General features: G+C 39.7%; 1 protein-coding gene across 4 annotated transcripts in view; it reads right to left on the minus strand.

Annotated features, from left to right (window-relative positions):
- Ophn1 (oligophrenin 1) overlaps window positions 1-19,139 on the minus strand; it is a 326,237-nt gene that overhangs the window by 186,228 nt on the left and 120,870 nt on the right. The gene's annotated exons all lie outside the window — the stretch shown is intronic.

Here is a 19,139-nt window from a genome sequence, read left to right on the forward strand (position 1 = left end):
TGACTATACTCTAAAAGTTCTTGATTAAGTTAGAACATCTTTGTTCATAAAAGTTCTTGATTAACAGTCAGAGTTCCTAGCCAACATAACAGCCTTCCTCCTTCCTATTTCCTTAGCTATCAACCAGGCAAATATTCTCAGGGCAAAGAAAGCCTGTCTCCTAAGCCAAGGGGAGTATTATTATTCTCATTTGTCTTTGCCAGTTATTGACCTAAGAGTTGGCCCACAACTCAGCCCATGAGATATAAGAAAAAGGCTGCTGGCAGTTCTAAGAAGACATTTGTCTCTCCAGACAAAAGAATAAAATGGTATATTAGTGGAACCCTTCATTCTTACCTGGGACACTGTACTGGAAAATAACAATGTAAAATGATAACTTGTGGCATTTTGACATTGAAGCAACATAAGAAAATTGTAGAAAGAAGACTTGGAAGGGACTTAGGGAAACTTGGAACCTTCTACCCCACAGATCTCTTAATAACAAATGTTGTAATGGTATTGAGTAATTTTATGCATAAACATGGCTAGTCCATGCTGCCTAAATGTCTGGTCAAATACTAGTCCAAGGATTGCTCTTAAGGTAGTTTTTTAGACAGCAATTAACACTAAAACAGTGAGCAAATCATATTACCTAGCAGAATGAGTGTGTGAGACTCATCTAGTTAGTCGAGACTTTAGGAAATAATGCTTTCAAGTCAACAAAGAAAGATACATTCATAGCTCAACTACAATATGGTCTCTTGTCTAGGTTTCCAACCTGACAAGCTTCCCTGCAAATTTTGTATTTGGCAATTCCCACAATAATTTACGTAACCCTCCACCCCAACCTCCCTCCCCCCCCTCTCTCCCCCTCTCTTCCTCTCCCTACCTCCCTACCTCCCTCCCCTTCCTCTGTCTCTTCTAGACTTATGAAGTGGTTATGTTCTGATAAATACATCGTAAGTTGAAAATGTTACAAGTCAGAAATGCTTTGACTACACTTAACTTTACTGAATGTCAAACACATTAGCACATGCCTGTAATAACAGCGCCTGGGAGGCTGGTATGATGAGATCAGAAGTTTGAGGCCAGTCTGGGCAATTAAAGAACTTATCACAAAAATTATTTTAAAGAAATTAAAAGCCTGGGTTTTTAGCTTTGTGGTGGAACACTTGCCTGTCATGCACACATATCTAGGATCAATCGTTAAATAAGGGGGGAAACGGCTAGTAGCACAGTAAACCATCAAGTAGAACTTGTTTTCCCATGTGAGCATGTGACTCACTGGGAGCTCTGATTTATAGCTGCCATTCAACATCGCATTAGGGTATCATAACACATTTTGTCAATCTGAGAAACATTAAAATTCAAATTTTAAGTGTGTTTTTTACTGAATGCATCGTGCTTTAGCAGCACAGTATAGTAAAAAATTGTAACTTCAAGACATCATATATCAGAGTCCATATTTACATACATCTTATTAATTCTATTCTCTGGAGAACCTAATACATGATCTAATCCTACATTAGGAATGATATGGGAGTGAGTAACTCATTCAAGGACTTTAATCTTTGTGTTAGTTTGAATGTATTTGACCCCCATAAACTCATGGGAAGTGGCACTATTAGGAGGTGTGGCCTTGTTGAAGGAAGTATGGTCTTGTTGGAAGAGGCTGGATGTCATGTGCATTTAATCCAGACCTTGAGGTGGGAAAGCACACTTTTAATCTGGGCCACACTTTCTGTTATAAGTATGTCATGTGGGGATGGGCTTTGGGATCTTTATATTAAGCTTCACCCAGTGTAAATGTCTACGGACTTCCTGCTGCCTCTGAGTCAAGATGTAGGACTCTCAGCTCCAGCACACCATCTGCCTACACACGGCCATGATGGACTGAACCCCTGAAATGGAAGTGAGCCCCCTTACAATTAGAATTTGCACAGATCCATTTACTAATCAAAACGAGCAGCTAATAATTTAGAATTAATTGTGCTAAGTAATTTAATTTCATGCTTCTCTAGTGTAAAGACAGAACTAAGTAGAAGAAAAGAAATAAATCTTTCTGATTAAATAAGACTTTGATGAGGAAGCTGGAAAGACCAATCAGACATTAATTTAAGTCTTGGCTCTCCATTTTGTAGCTTGTGTGACCTTGAATAAGTCCCTATCCTCTCAAAGCCTTTGTTACCTCACTGATCAAATAACAAATATCTTTTCATGAGATAGTGTGAGAATGTAAAGTTCTTACTACAGATCGCCACCTGATGCATAGTAAGAACCAAATGAATGTTAACTCCTATGTATTCTTCTGCTTATAAAAAATGTTTCTTAACCTATATACTAACCACTAGCCATGCCTAATAATATGCACTTAATTAGAATTAAATAAAATTAAAATTCCATCCCTTGCTCGAAGTGAAAACATGTCAAGTGTGCAGCAACAAAGCATATGTGACTGGAAGTTACACTAGTGACAACTCAGGTACACATTTGATATTTCCTTGAGGTGGGAATAAACAATCTCCAAATTACAATATAAGGCAAAAGTCATATGCTCTTGATTTCCTGCCTTTCCTTGTACTTCAACAGTGACACTGAAACTAGATGGTGATAACAACAAAGAAACAGGATCATGGAAGCCCTGTTAACCCAAGCAAGATAACTCTCAAGAATTACAGAATGTCACAATGGGGTTCAAATGGAAAGGGCACTAGGAAGGTCAAAGTAGACAGAACAGTCTCACTTTGGTTCTGAAAGGAAAGAAAACTGTTGATGCCTTTGTTCTGTGGCAATTCCTTAATACTGAAGGATGGTAAAAGAGATGGAAAATAAATGTGACTCTTTCCTAGATCATGCTCTACTCTATGTTACTACTATGAGGATGGAACTCTTTTAACTCTGATCTTCAGGCTAAATAGTATTGCTTTCCTACATTTCAGGGATAGAACACCTTGTGAAAGGACCTTATTAAGGGTCTACTCTGAGCCTGGTACTTCACAGCTGTGATCACATTTGGTTTTAAGTAGAAGTGTTCATGTTTTCTAGAGAGTACACTTATCCACTTCTATAAACAGTAAACACTTGATGAACCAAATTCAATTGCATTTTTCTAAATTATGATATATATTTTCTGAAATGTAACATAAAAAATACTCTGTTATGCTGATGGTGGCAAGAGATGTTATAGTAAAGATGCATAGATTCTACAAGTGTGTGTGTTTATGAGAGAGATCCTTAGAAGTATTTCAGTTTTACACAGAGAACGTAAAGTACTTTCATGGCAATATTTTTGAAATTATAAACACAGAAACAGCTGAGTATCAATAAACAAGATAAGTTAAAGACACCATAAAATAGTATGTTCTCTCTAATCTTATCCTAGCTGTGAATATTCACATGTGATTATATATTCTGGAGTAACTTCAGCTACCAAGAGAGTAAAAAGGGACCATGGTAGTGGAGTTCTAGAAAGGGGAAGTAGGACACAGGTGCTGTGAAGGGGAAAAGGGAAAAATTGGGGAGGACAGTTACCCGAGGAGAAGGGAGGGAGGACAATATAAAGGGAGAGGAAAGGAAAAGCGAAAAGTAACTCTAAAGATAGCTTGAACAGCCAAGGGGAATCATATTATTTTATTTTTACTTAAAATTACTTATAAGTATGTGCAGGGTGTGTGTGTGTGCGCGCGAGCGCATGTTTTTAAATGAAGTTAGGCAACCTGGGGTGACAATGCTCCCCTCAAAGCCATAAACTATCTAACAAAAAACTCAGTGCTTCATTTCAAGATGTTGGTAGGGGAAGACAAAGAGACTCCCAAAACAATACTGGCTATTGTCATAGCCCTTGGTTGCCTCCTAGAAGGTGAATGTAAGACCCTAGTGCTTAATGCAGCACAAACTTTAGACTCAGGACTTGAAGGAATCTGACTGGAACTGACCTGGAACCTTCCTCCCTGAAAACTACCTCTCATAGCATCAGAAGGAGCTATGTAAGCTACCAAGACAGAAGAGTATTCAACAGTCTTACCCAGCTATAACACCTAAGAACCATAGCAATAACCAAAACAGCAAGATATCCCAAAAGGTACAATAGTGGCACTTACATATTGGGGCTAACAAACACCTATATAATTGGACTTACGGCCCATTCAATAGAATACAATTCATGTGTAGTACTACAAACCTAGCCAATTACTTGTGGCTGGTGAAGCCATGGACTCTAGAGGAAAACCTACTATTACTACTTTGCTGAATTAATATATTTTCTAACTATGTCTCAAATATTTATCCTTATGCCGACAGGTGAGTATAGATGAATATGGCTCTCAGCCCGCATCAAGTAAGCTTCTTTTTGCAGCAGATTGTTGGGCCCCAGCCCCCACGGGGTCTCTGTGGGACACTAGTCAGTCAACAAGTCCATCCTGTTTTCCAGTCTAAGTGCATCCTGTTTTCTAGTCCTGGCTTCTTCCCCTGGCCTTGACCCTCTGACATCAACATCTAGCAGGAGGAAAACCCCTCTCTACATCCTGGGTTTTTTCCCCTGTGCTGTAAGCCTGTATATAAAGCTGCTCCATCCTAAAGAGAGAGACCTCTTAGCACCTTCAATAAAGACACACACACACACACACACACACACACACACACAGATATATATTCTCCTGGCAATAAAGGCAGCACATGCATTCTCTTAGTACAAGCAGCTGGACGTCTTGTCTTTCTTTTCCTGATACCTTGGACTTGCTTGTGGTGTGGCGTGGTCACCACAGCAGATGGAGACTATGACAGAAATTCATAACTGAACAAAACAGAGAACTGACCATGGAGTGCTTAGCCTGAGTTGATACAGCTGCATCACAAGCCTTACACCTAACGCTAAGAAAACATCACAGAAGAGGGGCTGGAAGGATTGTGAAAAGCAGAGGATTGCAAGACAGGGAAGCTGCACCCATGAAATCTCAACAGTATGGTTTCCTAAGTAAGATTACAATAATGACAGCACTAGTCGACATGCCAATGTGGATGGGGGAAACCTCACAAGGCTGCACCTCTAGCTAAAGAGCAACCAATGACTGCCAAGAGAGTAAGAGTTGGTGTTCTCCAGGGGCACGGCCTCTGATACACTCAATCCCAAGCAGTTAGCCCTAAACCAAATACATATGAACACTAAATTGAATCAACGGGCTGTATTTTAAATTTAATTCAAATCATCACTTTGTTCAGTTGGTTTGAAGCTGTGTAGAAATTTATTCATATACCAAGTAGTGTTTCATGGCATTTTTTTTTTACTCCAACACGCATTTGTCACATTCATTCATGTAATGGCATACATATAACAGCTCTGGTTCATTTGCTCTCCTAACTCTAAAGTAATAAAATTGGCCCCAATATATTATTCACTCAAATACTCACAGGCACCATCAACCACTTTGCCAAACTTCTCACAGCAACCACAAAAGCCTAAGCTCAAAGTTAAATGCAATGGTATTATAGTATGATGTTTTCCTTTAAGGCATAGTATACCTACCCTACTGCTATCATCAAATAGAGAACACGTTGGCCAGTTAGTCATAACAAATCACTGCAATGATAGCCAGGTCTATGGTAACAGAAATAGAGCTACTTCTATTCAATACTCTCTAATAAAAGGATGGAGGAGAAGTTCATGGTATCCTCACCTAGGATTCCAGCTATTACTCTGGCTCCTGCTCCAGCAGTAAGTCATCTTGGATGATGTTGGAATATACACAAAATAGAAAGTTAAATACGTGGAGACAGGGGAGACTCTGTGTTTAGCTTCCATAAAATTGTCATCCATGATGTGGTGGGACTTTAGGGCGATGCAGCTGTTGGGAATCTCCCAGATTCCTGTAAAGAAGCCCTTACCTGTGCTCAGTTAGTAAGCTAACAGAGCTCCTTGATTTGCCAACCTGGATTTTAGTGAAATTGTAACTTTTGTGCCATCTGTGCCCTAGCTGAGATAAAGAGAAGGCTGCTTGTGTCGCCCCAAGATGAATGAACACAACAGACAGAAAGAAAAAGGCCTCTGAAGCACCAAAAACCTGGTTAATGCTTTCTATTTTTAAGAGCTGTGTGTCCTCAAACAAGTTATTTGTTCACTATGTATCTTGATTTCTTCATCTATAGGCTATAATAATAATAATAATACATAATAAATATAATATATAGCAAGTCCCTAGTAAACAGTAATTATTATTATAAGGCTTATACAGTATTTCCTGTTGATTTCTAAATCATTTATGGATTACTGTCACATAACTTCACTGAGAAACCTTGACTAGTTGACTTTCCCTTCTAATGCATTATAGTGACCACCAGCTCTAAAACATGTAGGAACATCTGAAATGCAAATTCTTAAAACCTATTGGGGGCTGCTTCCTTTCACTCTCTCCAAGGGCATGCAGTGGCCTTTGGAATGAGAGCCAGCGCTAATAACCTTTGGCTTTATTTGCTCAGATTGCTAGCTACATTTCTTTCCTCTATCATTTGAATTTTCTCAGCCTCATCTACCAGAAGAACAGCACTTTCTTGAAACTATTTCTATAAACTCTGTTCATGAAGAAGAAACAGCAAGAAGAGTGACAAACCCTGGTCCTGCTGTCAGTGGCCTCTTGCCTGCTTTCTATTGAGTAAGAACACACTGCATCATTGCTTCTATGCCAGCTTTAATTCTCAAAGAGGGGTAAATGCATACTCAGATGTCTGAGTCAGAGGATTTGGCCCTGGTCTCACCAGAAATCTAAACAAAGACCTCATTCAGGATCTGTTCCTCTCTGGCAAAGGAATCCTAAAGAATGAAAACATCATACTGTGGGCAACTCTGACAAGACTCAAAAAATATGAATCAAAGGGTACAAATACTCTCCCTGTCATGCTTCTAGAAGGGAATCACTGAATCTTTATTCTTCCATCTCTAGTAGACAGTCCAGCATTCTACACTGCAGGATGAAAGACTCCTTATGTGTGAACAGAGCTAAACTAAGCCTTGCTTGTCATTCTTGATCTTGGGTCAGAGAATGGGGAAGATACATGGTAGGTATAAGGGAGATGATGGTAAGAAGAGTTTTCTTAATGATATGACTGGCAGCTATGATGTTCAATGGAGACTGGAGAAAACTCCAAAATCTGGCATGCAGTGAGCCTTCTTAGAAGTAAGAGGGAAAGAATTTAACCAACAAATGCTTGGAGAGAGGAAAATATTGTGGCACATACCTTTATTACCTGTATTTGAGAGGTTGAGGAAGGAGGATATCCAGAAGTTCAAGGGCAGTCTGAGCTGTGTGCCCAATACCAAGCCAGCCAATGAGATACTGCAAGATGATGTCTTTAAAAACAGACATAACATAAAGTAAGCAGACAAAATAAATAAATCAGGCTAATAGACAAGAAATTATAGGCAAGAAGGTAAACACCTTTCTTTCTTTCTTTTTGTTTCATTAAAGAGGGTCTCATGTAGACCAGGCTGGCCCCAAACTTGCTATGCAGAGAAAATGACTTTGAACTTCTGATTCTCCTGCCTCCACCCTCTGAGTGCTGGGGTTATTAGAATACACCACCACACATGGTTCATGTGATGCTGGAGATTGAGGCCAGGGCTTCACTTATGTTCAGCAAGCATTCTACCAACCGAGCTACATCCTCACTGAGATAATTCTTGGTATCTACTAGCTATAGGAAATGAACACAGACATTAATCCAATATAAAACACAAAAAAAGAAACATGGGTGAAAACTTGCATTTATTTATCAACTGCCTTTTGTTACTGTAAAATAAACTAAGTGACAGCTTATTTTACAGGAAGATTTCACTAATAGTTCTAGACTAATATGAGGGTACTACAACAATCCTAAACAGGAAAGTGAAAGTATAACTGCCAAAATATTGTGGGCAATGCTGATGTAAAGGAACATATTAATATCTTCATCTCACAAAGCTTCAGTCAAAAGGGATAGTGTGAGCTGTAGTTCAATGGCAGAGCTCTTACCTAGCATGTGGGATTCAATTTCCAGCACAGAAATGTCAATGAAGAAACCAGAGTTTAATCCTTAGTTAATCTCACCAATTACAATTAATAAAATTAGAGATGAAAGGGGTTATGTTAAAACAAGTTCTTATAAAATCCAAATACTTATTAGGAAATATGCCGAAAACTTATATCCTGAAAAACAAGAAGAAACATAAATTGCTAGACATATATATGAATGTTCTAGAGGTAAACAGCTGCATCCTAGTTAAGTTTAAATCCCATTCCCCAGGGGGAAATGCATGCCTGGCACTGTACTGGACATAATCTATGGTTGGAGAGCTAACAGGCCTCAAGAAGACTCTACTATTATTATTCCATTAAATGAACATAGTATCAAACTGCTCTCTAAATTCCTATCTCTCATAAATTAGTGCGGCTTTCAGATCTTATCAGATAAGTTTGTTTGTTTTGTGGATGGTTGTTAACACAGAAATTCACAGCTTCCCGGAGCCTTCATCCAGCAGCTGATGGAAGCAGAAGCAGAGAACGGAGCTAAGCACCTGAGCCGAACTCCTGGAATCCACTTGTAGAGAGGGAGGAGTTATAAGCAAAGGTGTCAAGACAAGGCTGGGGAAACCCACAGAAACAGCTGACCTGAGCAAGTGGGAGCTCAAGGACCCCAGTCTGACAGCTGCGGAAACATCATAGGACCAAGAACCAGGCCCCCTGAATGTGAGTGTCAGTCAGGAGGCCTGGGCAGTTTATGGGGCCTCTGGCCGTGGAACCAGTATTTATCCCTAGTGTATGAATGGACTTTGGGTGCCCATTCCCCATGGAGGGATACTCTCTCAGCCTAGATACACAGGGGAGGACCTAGGCCCTACCCCAAAAGATGTGACAGATTTTGATGATCCCCCCCATGGAAGGCCTCACCCTCCCAGGGAAATGGATGCAGGATGGGATGGGGGCCTATGGGGGGCATGGGAGGATGGGAGGGAGAGGGAACTGGGATTAGTATGCAAAATAAATTTGTTTCTCATTTAAATAGAAATTTACATTTAAAAAATAAAAATTTATCAGTGAAAAAAACTTACAACTTGCCAAACTGCATAGATTAAGTGTCAGTGAAGTGCTCAGGCACAAATGAGACACCTATAATCATGTCCCCCTTCACAAGGCTAAGGGAGCTGTCTTAGTTTGGGTTTCTATTCCTGTGAAGAGACATCATAACCATAGCAACTCTAACAAAGAAGATATTTAAGTGTAGTGGTGAATTACAATTCAAGGGTTCAGTCAATTATCATCGTAGTGGGGAGCATGGTGGCTTGTAGGACGACATGGTGCTGGCTACACCTTGATCAGAAGGCAACAGAAAGTAGATACACTATGCATGGCTTGAGACCTCAAAGCTTGCCTACTTCATGAACACTTCCTCCAACAAAGTCACACCTCCTACTAGTGCCACTCCCTTTTGGGGCCATTTTCTTTCAAACCACCAAAGGAGCATCACAAAAGAGGAAGCAGAAAGCTTCTAAGAGCCAGACATCAGAGAGTACCAGGGTGAAACAGTGTCTTGTAGGCATGAGAGGGGCACTTCATTCATGAACTCACAGCATCTGTGGTGGCCGGCACAAACCTGAACAAGATCAAACCATTCAACATTCTAGCAAGGAACTGGAAGGAGTTCATGAGACCTAACCCCTCACTTAGGTGCTATGAACAGCTGTTAGCTTTTGGGGGGAGGGAGAGTCTGTTTTCTTTAAGGGTGTAGCTTCTGGTAGGTTTACCATTCTCTAGAGGATAGGTTCCTATCAAAGAGGATATAAACAGTATAAACTGGAGTTGATAGGTTATTAAATTAAAAAACAAGAGGATATGAAGTTGGGAAATAGGAGTGTGCTGGCTAATGTTTTATCAAGATGGCACAAGCTAGAGTCATTTGGAAAATGACTCTATTGAGAAAATGTCCCACTAGGTGGGCAACCCTGATATGTCCAACGGTAATCATAGAAGAGGTTACTGTCTGCCCTCCAAAGCAACTAACTAACCTAGTAGTCTTGACAACAATAAACAGAATACCATGATAGTGTTATGAGTGCATAACATACATCAGAAACATGGATGAAAACATTTGCGTCTTTCTACAATGTCAGAATTTACAGAACAACAACAAATTTACAAGATACAGCCATTTCTTTCTGTGATTGCTATGCTGAGGCCAATTTTTATAACACTCTTAATTACGAACATTAACACTAATATCACACATTGTGTATCACAATAAAAATAGCCATAACTGATACACACAGACACACACTGTTGGGGAAGTCCTGTTATTTGCCTGTGCATTTGTCAATAAAGTACTGTCTGGCCAATAGAAAACCTAGATAGGAGGGGCTAGGAATCCAGGAGGATTCTGGGTAGGAGAAACACAGGAGAGTCAACATGTAACGCCATTGGGGGTAGGAAGCCTGGAACTATTCTCCGGTAAGAGACTTACTTAGATTAACAATTATGGGGTAATTACTTAAGGCAGAGCTAGCCAGTAAGAAACAAGCAAGGCCAACAGCTTCATAATTAATATAGCCTCCTGTGTGTTTATTTGGGACTCATGCGGATCTAGAACCAGGCTGGCGCGGCAGAGCCCAGGCGACTGGCGGGGGGATAAACCAAAGCGGCTAGCAAAGAAAAAGCTTCTCTTAACAGAATGGTTGTCAGGAGCGGGATTGAATTTCCACGCAAAACAACAAAAGCTTTAAAGGAATTTTAGAAACAGAAGAACGGAGAGAAGCATAGATTTTGGTAGCAGCATTTTCTCAGGTGTGCTCTGTTTTGCTAGCTACAAGCAGAGATTCACGTGGCTCGTTTACCGGAGTCTTCCTGACTCAGCATAAAAAGAAAAAAAAAACCAACAAGGTTGTTTTAAGAGACTCTGCTAACGATTGAAAGGTGTGTACGTACAGCTGGAAGTGGCCGCTTTTGCTGGATGTCAGCATGGACTGAGGCAGTAAGCTGGAGTCACGCTTATGCCCGCCATCTTGAAACGGCAGTTTAAAACAGCCGCGGTTTTACAGATAAGACACGTGGCCAGAAAAACATAAAGATTTACAGTAAAGTCAGACTTGGATGAACAAAACTTTTAAAGGTTTACAGTGTGTTTAAAAATATACGTGAGATTGAGAGAGAAAATGAAACGGCAAAGTGGTATATAAATACAAAAGCCGGCGTTGTGGTGGCACACGCCGGTAGGATTGCTCCAGAGGCAGAGGCAGGCAGGTTTCCAAAGAGAAACCCTGTCTCAGAGAAAAATAAATAAAAGTGAAAGAAATAAAGTAATAATAGATAAATAAATAAGCCACGTAAAGATGGAAAATACACAGAGAGTCTGGATACTGTACGCTATTGTGTTTTTCAGTTTTTTGCTTGCTCAGGAAGGAACTGCTGCTAAAGTACACTTGATTACAAATGCTGTTGAATTAATCCAACTTCTATCTTTTAAAAATGCCTTGACTTCAAAATTTAAGTGTAAGGATATGTTACTTGGAAAAGGAGTTTTTATTTATGTTTCTACAGAACATAAAAAGCTGAGGATTTCTTCCAGACTTCTGTGGTTTGACGAACCAAGACCCCCGGAAGCAGTGGACCAGGTGTTCTAACTATTGAGACAGCTAAGATGATGCAGCTTTACAGACCCCGAAAATATGGACTTATACAGGTTTCTGAGGTTTGTCATGATCCCCATGGTGTGAACAGCGCCCCCTTCCAGCAGGAAGCAGTTTGGAATGAGCGACGTCCCAATTCCCATCTTGTTTATAAATCTTTGTTTTCATTTAAATGGGATTGTTTATAATTGGCTAGTGATCACAGCCAATCTTTTTTAATGGTAAAAAGGGGAATTATGGTATGGGTATTGTTTTTCATTTATTGAGACAAAATCAAGGTCAATTTTGTGATGTGTATATTTCTCCTCTTGATTAAGTATTGTGCTTATACTGATCTTTTACAACGTAATGCATAATTGAATACAGACTATATAGATAGTTACTTATAATAGAATTTCTAGTTACATAAGTTAGGTTTCTAGATATACAGAAATATATTTGAGATGGACAGTCTTCAAACCTCTCAAAGACCTTCAGAACATGGCATTTAAAATGGTTTAGGGTTTGTCTTGACAATGAGAAATGTCTGCTCCTGGCAGCACCAATTACGTCTGAGAGGAAGATGGGCATCGAAGAAACTCGTTATAAAGTTTGCTTTCAACATGGCAAGATTAGCCATTTGGGCAAGAAACTGCTCTTGCCTAGATTGTTTGACTGTTGTTGTATCATCTGGACATGCAGGACCCACAGGAAAGTGACTACTGAACTCAGTCTTACAGGGTTCCTGCTTGATGAAGAGTCTACGAGACTTTCTGCAGGACAAAGAAAAATGACTGACAGACTGCCAACGCAGATGGACAGTTTGAAATTTCCTGCTTTGCTGAGAAGTGTTCCAGACACATTGTGGCCTATGGGCTGAAGATGGATGCCCCAACGTTACAGAGGAACTTTGGGTGACTGTCCAGGCAGTAAGATGTCTCTGTCAATCCTAGTGTTTATATATTATCCTTCTGTGGTCTTTGATGGAGTTGAAGACAGATAGTTATAACTATAGTTTTCCTTAGTTATGATAAAAGATAAGCTACATATAGGACTTTGGACTCACAAGGATGGGATGGATGATATTTTCTTTAGATCTTGCTAAATGTTAATAGACAAAATGTTGTAACTGTTCTTACTTGATAACTGTTCTGTCATATACAATTTGACTATGTTAAAATTAAGACCTTTCTTTTGTTTAAACAGAAAAGAGGAGATGTTGGGGAAGTCCTGTTATTTGCCTGTGCATTTGTCAATAAAGTACTGTCTGGCCAATAGAAAACCTAGATAGGAGGGGCTAGGAATCCAGGAGGATTCTGGGTAGGAGAAACACAGGAGAGTCAACATGTAACGCCATTGGGGGTAGGAAGCCTGGAACTATTCTCTGGTAAGAGACTTACTTAGATTAACAATTATGGGGTAATTACTTAAGGCAGAGCTAGCCAGTAAGAAACAAGCAAGGCCAACAGCTTCATAATTAATATAGCCTCCTGTGTGTTTATTTGGGACTCATGCGGATCTAGAACCAGGCTGGCGCGGCAGAGCCCAGGCGACTGGCGGGGGATAAACCAGTCCCTCCTATCTAGGTTTTCTATTGGCCAGACAGTACTTTATTGACAAATGCACAGGCAAATAACAGGACTTCCCCAACAACACACACACACACACACACACACACACACACACACACACACACACACACACACTACAGAATGAGTGTAAAGGTTTAAAGATATAAAAAGAGTTTTACAAGCTTTAACATAGCCTAAGAAGGTTATCCAGGAAATTCACAAGAATTATTAGTTTTTGTATTGATAAAATAATAAATGGAAACAAGCCATAGGAGATGGAGAACTGCTGTAGTTGCTAGTTGCTTGTTGTGAGCCTTATCATTGGACAGTGGCATTAGAGATAAGTTATATAGTTAGGTCCAGGTACAGACACAAAAGGAACACCACCAGATCCAGATGAAATGGGCTGATGGGCTGCTGGATGGTCCAGGTGACTGAACAGAGGAATGGACAGATGTCAGTACAAGTAGGCCACATTAACAGTCAAGACCTAGTCAAGATTAAGTTCCTGGGATAGTTGGGAGTATATGCATGTCTGTCCTAAACATATAGGTTTTGGGGACAGAATACAGGATGGTAGGGACTATTAACATTACAATGGTAGCTGTGTACATCATTATGAGGTACAGGTGAAGGAGTCATATCCTTCCTTTAGTCTGGTGTGCCTGATAAGTTCTTGGTTTCCCAGATATGATTGATTTTCATAAACCCATGTGCCTCTTAATTCACTCTAAGATTTATATACTTTCTACTTTGAAAAACAACGTGACTCATTTATCACTCTATGCTCCATGGGTGGGTCCTGACAGAGTGTCATTTGCATGTTTACCCAGGTATAGAATCATCAATTCTATTTCTCCAAATGGAGTTCAAAACAAAATGGAGATTTTCAGTGTAAGGCAGTTTGAAAAACAACTTTTCTATATGGTCTGCAGTGACTTGGAACACATCACGGCCTGATCCACTACAATTTCCTCTTTTCCCAAGTCTTGGGAGAGCTGCTAGAGTATATAGGAGGTGGAGGGTCAAGCGAAGGCAAGATCCCAGTAAAACATAGTCATCACTAACATGCATTAGGGGACTCCTCCATGGTGTAGATTTCATGAGTCACCACCCATGTTCAAGAGGGCTTTTTGGTAATATCTTTACCTTTGAGTGACCCTAGTACTACAAGTAACCCCTTAAGAATTCTCCTCTAAATAAGTTCAATAAAGGCATAGGTTCCCATAGCTGGTCTTGCACGGATGTGTTATTTTGATCTGTTGTTGCTGTCCTGTCTGGGATGTACAGCTATTTGTTCATATAGTCCCAGGAAAATTAACTCAGTATATCTCCAGTTTATTGTTCTTACTATACACATGAGAAAATTATGTAAAGTGCAATGACCCTTACATTTACAACCAGGAAACCTGAATTCAATTCCAAGCAATGCCACTCCTGGTTGAGTGACCTTAGATACTATACCACACTGAACCTTAGTGTCTTCTTTTAATAGAGTACATGAGCCTCTACTTTCCAGGGTAATTAAAAGCTTTAAAAGAGAACATGCTTGGGGGGGGTGAATTACATGGAGGTAGCATTGAACGGCAGGGAGAACTAATGAGACATGAGATGGAAAAAAAGCCCTTCACACTAGGATTCCAGATCTAGTCTTTCCTGCTGACTCAGAGTCGAGAAACTTCAACACAACTTACAAACTAAAAATTATCTGTAGAAATAATGGTTGTTTTCCTAAAGACATCTCCAGTACAAATGTTAAAACAATAAATTAATGGTGCTTACTTAGGGCAAAAATGTTTCTAATTTTGAGTTTTACCATGTTAGCCATCCAATCTTATCTCTAATAATACACAGTGTACCTCAAAAATGACTTATCATTTCATTGATAAATGAAAGCTCTTTAAGAAACATACATTAGATAAAATACCTTTACTTAACTTTTAAACTTTACATAAGATTTACTTAATCTTAAAACCTTGTTGTAAATCAGAATTCTTTAAGCAATTTAACCTTATTTTTATTAAAATATAATTACATCTCCGTTTCATATTCGATTTCCTTCTTTCAACTACTCCCAAGATCATATACATAGCCATTATAAGGAAATCTAAGCATGAGAGTCTCTAGAGAAGCCCAGGTCCTGTCATAGGATCATATTCTATCCTATTCCTACATATTTCTATAAGAATAATTTAAAATACACTAATGTTGGTTTATAATGATTCATCCTGAAATTCTTTTCTGTAACATAGTCAATTTTTTTTACCTGAATAGCAGTTCCTAAGTAGGATGGGAACTCCTCGCGATGCTGGTGGTAAGTAGCACTGGCTGTGTTTCTCTGTCGCTGGTGACAGTACCTAGCAACTACTGGTGAAGCCACAAACCCAACTAGCAACAGAGTTTTATGTATTCAGCTTCAATCCAATTAGGTCACAAAATAGTCTACCAAGAATTATTACAACAAGACAGGCCTGGTGATAGAAACCTGTAATTTCAGCTACTCAAGAGGCTAAGGCTGGGAGCTGGGGTGGGATCACAAGTTTTAATCTTGCTTAGACTACAGAGTGAGTGCAAAGCCAGCACTTTATTTAGACACTGTCTCAAAACAAAAACTTTGTAAGGGGGATATCGTTCAGGAGGTAGAGCGATTTGTCCAGCATATACAAAATCCTAGGTTTTATTCACAGCAATACAAAGGAGGGAATCATTACAACAGAGTATCTATAAAATTTAAGGAAACTGTACATGGGTCTCATAAACTAAAGAAAATATTCAAGTCAAAACTGGTTAGGGATCAGACCTCAATGGGAACATGACAATATAACTCTCTGGGTAGAAGCAAAGTCCAAGTCCAGGGAGATGTCTGGGTCTGGGCTATTGCCACAGAGGCCTGTGGTCTGTGATGCCACCTGGGTCCATGATGATATCCAAGGGACATACTGCCACAAGGGCCATGAAAATATGAGTGGCCTGTGCTCTCACCAAGGGCCATGGTGTAATCTGGGCCAGGGCTGCTGCTGATGGCCATGTCTGGGTCTGTGACTATAAGGCAATCAGGGTCTGAGTTGATGTCCATGGCTACTGTCACCACCGAAGGCCATAAGGATGACCATGCAGTCAGCCACCTGAGACCATCTCATTGTCCAAGGGCCATGCCACTGCCAGGGCCATACTGATCTGGGTAGCCAATGCTGCCACCTGGGGCCATGGAGATGTCTGGCCATCTATGAACTTTTGAGGCATGTGAAGAGGAACCTGCAGATCCAAAACTTCAGGGGCTCCATAACACAGGACAAAATGATATCTAAGAGGAGTCCCAGTGAGGGCCCAACATCAAGAGGTAGCAGGAGTCAGAGAACTCAAAACAGACCAATGATTCATGCATGAACACCTGCAAGAAAAGATGAATGGGCTAAAGGATAAACTGTGTGACTCAATGAACTACAGCTTCCATGATGAGATTTTTCTCCTTTTATTTTGGTTTGGTTTTTTGCTTTTCTTTTGCATTTTGTTTTATTCGGGGGTGTTACATGGGCAGAGCACAGATGCAAAGAGACAGAGAAATAAGTGGGATTGGGATACATGATGTGAAATCCACAGAGAATCAGTAAAAGTTAAAAATAAATAAGTCCTTCGATTTTTCTCTTCTTGAATTTTACTATTATCAGGCAGAAGAAAAGCAAGCTACTTCTTACATAGTCTGCTTAAAATCTCCTCAGCTCAATCCCCATCAAAATCCCAACACAATTCTTTACAGTCATTTAAAGAATAATACTCACCTTCAGATGGAAAAACAAAATACCCAGGACAGCTAAAACAAACCTGTACAATAAAAGAAGAGAAGGAGGTACCACTATCCCTGATTTTAAGCTCTACTACAGAACTATAGTTATAAAAACCTGCATGGTTTTGCCATAAAAACAGACAGGTGGACCAATGAAATCGAATCAAAGACCCAGACATAAATCCACACAACTATGAATACTTCTTAAATAAAGATAGAAATTCATACCGAAAAAAGAAAGCATCTTCAACAAATGGTGCCGGTTAAAGTGAATGTCTGCATGTAGAAGTATGCAAATAGATCCATTATCACCTTAATGCCCATATTTCTCATAACACTACATAAATTACCACACATAAGACAGTGGAAGTTTTTTCAATAACTCTCCTCATTCATTTCTGAATCCTCACCATATATAAGTCATTCCACAGCACTGTCCACTTACCCTGGTATGTTCGTCAAAACTGTCCCAGCCCACCTAGTGTTTGGTTCTGGTGGTGCCTTCACAGTTTTAGATATAGTTACATGCTACATAATAACATTTGATATTTTTCAACAACTGACTACATATGTGACTGTGTTGACATATTTTTATGATCTAATGGAAATCAAAATGCAAAGATAGCCACAGCCATAGAGCCAGGCAGTGATGATACACACCTTTAATCCCAGGACTCAGAAGACAAAGGCAGATGAATCTCTGTGAGTTCAAGGTCACCCAGGGCTACATTAGAGTGAATCAATCTAAAGGAGGAACAGCTCACACAAAGGAGATCTCAGCACTTGGGATCCCACGCCTTTAATCCCAGTTCTAGGGGGGTATATAAGATAGGAGTGGGGTATTCAGTATTCAGTCTCAGAGATTTATTCTTCAGCCATACTGAGGACAGAACAGCTCTTTCAGACTAAGGTAGAGGTAAGAGCTAGTGGCAAGCTACTTTGCTTCTTTGATCTTTCAACTTGAACTCCAATACTGTGTCTGGGTTTTTTTTATTATGACACTGACTACAAAAGAGTATTCATAGAATTGGGTGTGGTAGGACAAGCCTGTAAGCCCAGCATTCAGGAACCTAAAACAGGAAAATCAGTGATTTGAGTCCATACTGAGCAACACTGGCATTTTGTCTGAAAAAAGGAAAAGAGAAGAAAGCGAAAGAGATTACAGAAGAGGAGAGTAAATAGAGGAAGAGAGCAGAGATGAAAGGGGAAGGGAGAGGAGGGACATCATAAAAGAGTAGAAAATTTTCTGTCACTCCCATGACTATCGCTATAGTAGCATCATAGCATCAGGTATCACTGAGACGTCTGTGATACTGTGTACTATGCTATCAATAACACAAAAATTATCAGAACCAATTATATGCATAATATTTGGTAATAAAAATAACTATGTTACTAGGTTATATATTTACCACACCATACCTCTATCATTATTTTAGAGTACAAGCCTTAGAAAACATTTACTGTTGAAAGTATGCTATGTCATCCTGGTATAGCCTCAAATACCTTGTGCTTACTGCATTTCCTAACTGTATCAAGAAACTACATTGAGTGATCTATGCCATCTAGTTCTGTAGTCTCTATGATGTCACATAATGATAAAAATCAGCTAACGATGCATTTCTCAGAATGCACTGTCATTGTTACATGCCGCATTACTCTCACTAGTTACATCAGCAGCATACTTCCAATTACTAATTTCTATTATTAGAGGGGTTAAGAGTGAGCATGAGAAAGAGAGAGAGAAATTTATTCTAAGATGGCTCTTGTGATTATAGAGATTAAGAAGTCTCATGATCTGCTACGTGGAAACTATAAGGAAAACCAGTAGGATAGTAAGACGGTACAATAGCTTGAGTGTTATTGCAGTGCATTCCAATTTGGGTTTGAAGGCCTAAGAACCAAAAACACTGAGAGAAAATGCTCCACATCCCAAGTCATGTGGTCTAGTAGTCAATTCGATTTTTCTCTACCCCTTTGTTCTACTCAGACTCTCAAAGTACTAGATGACACCTATCTACATGGATTAGGGCAGCCAAGTTCTCGGGAAAACATCCACAGAGATAAACTCCAAAGTAAGGTAATCAGCTATCTGGGATATTTGAGCAGCTTCTAGCTCTACACAGTTAACAACTATATTATTGCAGAATGAGTGGTGACCCAAACAACTACTCAATTAGTA

The sequence above is a fragment of the Mesocricetus auratus genome, unplaced genomic scaffold (assembly GCF_017639785.1).
Source record: "Mesocricetus auratus isolate SY011 unplaced genomic scaffold, BCM_Maur_2.0 Super-Scaffold_100003, whole genome shotgun sequence".
NCBI lineage: Eukaryota > Metazoa > Chordata > Mammalia > Rodentia > Cricetidae > Mesocricetus > Mesocricetus auratus.